Source organism: Protobothrops mucrosquamatus, unplaced genomic scaffold, assembly GCF_001527695.2.
Source record: "Protobothrops mucrosquamatus isolate PMUCROS unplaced genomic scaffold, P.Mucros_1.0 scaffold479, whole genome shotgun sequence".
NCBI classification, from domain to species: Eukaryota; Metazoa; Chordata; class Lepidosauria; order Squamata; family Viperidae; genus Protobothrops; species Protobothrops mucrosquamatus.
In genome coordinates, this window is record NW_015386799.1 from 36950 (window position 1) to 43104 (window position 6155).

Sequence of the window (6155 nt, forward strand, 5' to 3'; positions counted from 1 at the left end):
TTATTTAAAATATTTACACGAGAATCCACAGATGTAAGTGATGCTACAGCTCAACTATAGCTGGCTTTATACACAGAACAAATGTCACGGGAGACTCTGAAGTTACACCCCTTGAATAAGCCTGCTTTTATTGGTGAAAACAAAAGACAAACTGCAGCTGCAAAGCTTCATGGGAGAGGTAGTTTTCCATGTCATGTTAAAAGTAATCCAGCTATGATTTTCATTTCCAAGAACTAAAGTTATGTTTATTGTATATTTATACAATAAAAATACAAGGCATTTATTATTAGGAAGATAAGAAATTGGACTTTGGAAGTCCTTGATTTTCTTCACTAATTCTAGCTTCACACTCATTGCAAAAGCTTCTGTAATTTAATATTTCTTATTTTCCAGGTAGGAACTCTTCACTTTGACATGTTTATTACTGCGCTATTAAATTGGATACACAAGAATTGTTCCAAGTTTGTGAACTGTAACCTATAATTTAAGACTCTGCGTGTGGCATGTACCAACCAGTGGTGATTTACTCAATAAACTACAAATAAAGAAACCATAACTCAGTATGAACCCTATTACTTGTTTCCCATTTATATAGCCTTTATAATAAATTCACCTAAAATAAAAGTGAGAACCTTGAGGCAGTCTAGTTTAATTACTGTTAAGTTGATGAGTAAATGGAATTAACTGACTGTCTAGGGGTTAAATGGATACAAATAATTCAGATAATGAAAGAAAGCTAAATCAATGAGAAAAAAGAGTCACTGTAAGTTGGGCAGCCAATACTTTTGATTATAAACCAGCTAGGGTGTGTAAACTTTATAGAAATATTTTGCTACAAACACTCATATGGAACCAAAGTGGTACCATTAACACAGTAATTGCATGACATGCACAACGCTCAGTGATCCAATTTATGTAGTTGCATTATTGTGACATTTTTTTTATCACTGTAGAAAAATGAGCAATAAACATGCAATAAAATAAAATGATAAAAATGCACAATTAATAAAATCAGCAACTACCATGCTACCTAAAATCCTCTATGGTCACATAAATATTTACAATTAATGCAGTTTTTATAAATAATGTATTGTTTACACCAGAGGTCCCCAACCTTTTGGGCACCAGGGACCACTTCCGTGGAGAGAGGTTTTTCCGCAGACTGGAGGGGATAATTGATGGGGCTTTGCTTGTTTGTGCGGACCGGTTGCTGGATTACATGGACCAGGGTTGGGGACCCCTGGTTTACACCATCGGTGTCCAACCTTGGCAACTTTATATATATAGCACAGGTGTGAAAAGCATTTAATACACCCGAGGACTGATGGGAGTCAGTTTGGTCTAATGGTTAAGGCAGGGGACTTCAAACTTGGCCCTTTTATGACTTGTGGACTTCAACTCCCAGAATTCCTCAGCCAGCGTGCCTGGCTGAGGAATTCTGGGAGTTGAAGTCCACAAGTCATAAAAGGGCCAAGTTTGAAGACCCCTGGGTTAAGGCATCGGGCTAGAAACCAGACAACATGACTTCAAGTCCCACCTTAGCCATGAAAGCCAGCTAGGTGACTTTGGACCAGTCACTCTCTCTCAGCCCAACCTCTCAAAGTGTTGTTATTGTGAGGAAAATAGGAAGAGGAAGATGTGTTGGATATGTTAGTGCCTTGAGTTATTTTTTGTATTAATAATAATAAAGACAGGATACAAATGAAATAAATATTTCTTCATAACTTCCTAACTCAAAAGAAAGAGCTTCCTCTCATCATCTGATGCTGATGACATTTTATTCTACTATCTGAATGATCTCACTCAGTGTTCAGTTTTGTGGGATATACAGATAGTTCTCGACTTACGACCACAATTGAACCCAAAATTTCCATTGCTCAGCAATACAGTTATTAAGTGAGTTTTGCTCATTTTACAGCCTTTTTGCCACATTTGTTAAGTGAATCACATGGTCATTAAGTGAAACTAGCTTCCCGCATTGACTTTGTTTCTTGGAAGGCAGCTGAAAAGGTTACAAATGGTAATCATATGACCCTGAAACAGTGCAAATATTATAAATACATGCCAGTTGCCAAGCACTCAAATTTTGATCATGTGATCATGGGAATGCTGCAATGATTGTGTGGGAAGTCACACACCCCCCAGAGAAGGAAATATTAAAAGGGCAGAATATTATATTTCCTCAAAGGATCTTAAAGAGGCAGAAAAGCATGCCCAGTTTTTTTCTTAATAGCCCCAAGTCTCCCTCCCCCAAGCAGAAACCAGCTCTGTAGAAATGCAGATGTAATAATCCATTCAGGAAGATTGGAGCCCTCCAGCTAGAAGTTTAGGAAGACAAAGACACCTACAATCTACATACCTCACCCAAACTCTAAGACAGGACATAATAGGATTAATCCACATTTGCCAAAAGGGCACACTCAGACTCAGGTCAAAGTACATGACACAGAAAATACAAAGCCTCAAACAGGAACAGGAAACAACTCCAAACAAAAGTCCAAGAGCGTATAAAAACCCACTCCCTACTACATGTGGTCTCTTACTCTTTTCTTCCAGAGCCATCTTTCTGTCTGGCTCTCCTCTTCAATAAACTGCAACCTTCTTTCTGAAACAGTCGCCATGTTGTTTATTCCCAGCTTGGACTGAACCCCAATGAAGACTTTTCCTTCAATAATTGTAAGTGTGAAAAACTTTCATAACTCCCTTTTTTCAGTGCCACTGTAACTTTGGTCACTAAACGAATGGTTGTAATTTGAGGACTGTCTGTACAAGGAGACCATGCAGAACCTAACCACATAAACATGATAAAACTGAGCAGAATTCCTTCTTGCTCAAGAGACGACCATTAAGTCAAAACATTGCAAAGGTGTGCCATCCCTGATCTAATTTTCTTAAAACAAAGTTTTATTGAAAGTTTTGCTATGAACATAAAAATGAACAAAGTAATAACAAGAAAAAGCAGAAATGAGGGGGGGGGAGGCAAACGTGCAGAAAGTAGGAAAAGAAATAGAAGCTTCTGATTTTCTTTGCAGCAAACATAAGGACAATTATAAAATTATCTTTTACTCTGTGATTACAAAATAAAAATCACTCTTTTCTATTATCCAGGTTTCTAACCACAAATCACAAGTGCATTTTTTTTTCCATTTTACAGTACGTTAAAAGTCTACAAAGGGATTTCCAGTCAGCCATAAAAATATTGTTTTTTCTCTAAGCCAAAAAATTAATTTAGTCATCTTCGCAAGTTCCATCATACTCACCAATCATTCCCCCCATTGTGGGTATAACTGAACTTTTCTCCTTTTCAGAATATAGTAGCATCGTAAAGTTATCATTTATAAAAAGATTTTTGACCAGCTGCTTAACGATTGATCTCAAAAGTCTCTGGTTTCAATTATATTTTAATCTTTAAAATCTTCTGAATTAATGTATGTATACGTATGATGATAGAATCTTAATTCTCCCCACCCACACAAACACTAAACTGAAAAAAAAACAGGTTTATTCTATTGCTGGTTTCTATTGCTTCTAAACCAAACTATGCATAAGAAAACAGTGTTTCTTGCGAGAATTAAATAAAATTCTCATGTAACCTCAGAGTGTGAAACATTATTACTGTTTACATAATGGATTTCACTGTAACAGAAATCTAGGAAAAGAAACACATGACTATTTATCCTATCGATTGTTCACAGTTACAAATAATTACAATTCTGTTTACCCAGCGGTTTTTACAACTTTAGGGTACTAGTATGACGTGAAAGATGATGAAATCTGATATTTGCAGTTCCACTTAGACATGGACAACATGTTTTGCACCATGTTTCTTCAAAAAAGAAATCACCTCTGTTTAAAATTTACGCTCATAAGGCAGTATTTGCAAACTAAGTAATACCAAGCAGACAAATTTAATAGAAGTCACAATGGACATATGTCGTAGTACTGTATCTGCAAACAATATGTTCTTATTTTTAAATTAGAATAAGAAACTAAAGCTTTGCTGGATGTAACAGAATGCAGTTTACTTCTGTCCCAACATAATGGAACCAGTTCAGCTGACTTGCTGAGGCAGTGCAGTGTGCAACCAAAGTAATTGTGTTATGTATAGTTAGTAGCAGATTGCATCCTTTAGTGTAACACAATGGTTGTACACTGATGGAGTGGAAATGTAAATATTTTGCACTGAAAACTGGAGAGCCAGTTTGGTTTAGTGGTTAAAGTTCTGGCCTAAAAATCAGGAGACTGTTCTTGTCTTGCTTTAGACAGGAAAATTGGATGGGTAACTTTAGAGCAGTCACTCTTTCTCCTTCCTCAGAAGGAGGGAGTTTTAGGCATGTTTACTGCCTTGAGTAACTTATAAAATAATAAAGGTGGGTGGGATAAAAATCTAATAAATTAAAATAAAACAAATAAATATGAGGGGACACAAAAATCCCTCTTGTTGCAGTGTTTTAGTTAAGAGCTACTGAATACCATATCAGAACTGGCTGAAATGCTTGTGGAACCCCACGGTTAACAAGGGCACTACAGCAGTAGAGCAGGGCTTTTCAACCAGTGGTACGGGTACCACCTGTGGTATACTGGCACCTGGCAGGTGGTACGTGACCATCCTAGAAAAGTGGTAGTGGGGGAGGGGAATGAGCTGAATCGGTGGCAGCACCGCACAAGCCTGAGCGAGAGACAGCTGGAGCTGCAGGGCTGTCAGGGCTCAGCGGAAGCGCCAGGATCAGCGCCAGGCTCCAGCTGGAGCTTGGCACTGATCCTGGTGCTTCTGCTGAGCCCTGAAGAAGCACCGATTAGCTGGAAAGCAGCACTGATCCTGGCACTTCTGCTGAGCCCAGAAGAAGCATCGATCAGCTGGAATGTTGCAGCATCTCCAGGGTCTTGTGATTTACATTCAGATGTTCGGCAACTGATTCATATTTATGACGGTCACAGTGTTCCAGGGTCATGTGAACTGACCAAAACCTGCTGCAACCACCCAACAGACCGGGGGAATAAAAACCAAACACCCCCCCACCCCACCCCCGCTGCCAATCCTCAACAGAAATGCTCAGAACAATGAAAATCTCGGACAAGAGGAAGAGCACCGCCGGGTGGGCAAGCAGGTGTCTTGCTCAGCTGTGGCTTGTGGGGCACTTTTTTCAGTGCCATTGTAACTTCAAACAGTCACTAAGTGAACTGTTGTAAGTCGAAGACTACCTGTACTTTATCACTTCTTTTTTTTTGGTCATCAAGTTTTTCACACCTTGCTGGTGGTACCTTGCTGGTGCCATATCTTAAAAATGGTACAATAGGTGAAAAGGTTGAAAAGCCCTGCAGTACAGAACCATTCCATGCTGCTTCTGAGTGTGACTACTTCCTGTTGCTTTTAGTTCTGAGAAATCCCAAAGGTGCTTTTCCAAAAGGCAACTGGACTTTCTTGTTGTTCTTTTTCCTTGAAATCAGTTTGCTTCTCATCCAAGAAGCTTTTTTTCAGAACTTTTGGAACAGCACCTTTGGGATAACCATGACCTAGATCAGGGGTCTTCAAACTTGGCAACTTTAAGACTTTTGGATTTCAACTCCCAGAATTGAAGAATTCTGGGAGTTGAAGTCCAGAAGTTTTAAAGTTGCCAAGTTTGAAGACCCCTGATCTAGATGATTGAGAATCTCCATAGAAATTCTGAGAACTCTTGACTTGAAAAATCAGTGCATAACCTGATGGCTGGAACAAATGAGGAAACAATCAGACCAAAGGATTGGGAGAGAAAAATGGAGGTGGCCATCTTACCAAGGCAAGTATGATGGAAGTGAGAGAGGGTATATAGGTAGTCCTCAACATACACAATGGAGCCTGGAATTTTGGTCATAAATTATTGCGGCCATAAGTCGAGGTCGCTTGCAAAAGGAAGACGACCTGTATTAAGTTCCTATATAGCGATGCGTTGTGCCTCTATGGCAGGGGTCTTCAAACTCGGCCCTTTTATGACTTGTGGACTTCAACTCCCAGAATTCCTCAGCCAGGCACACTGGCTGAGGAATTCTGGGAGTTGAAGTCCACAAGTCATAAAAGGGCCAAGCTTGAAGACCCCTGCTCTATATGGCATTTCAACTTCCCGCAGCCCTAAAAATCTCCTCCAAACGCAACGAATCGTCGTGTGGGGCTGACTACC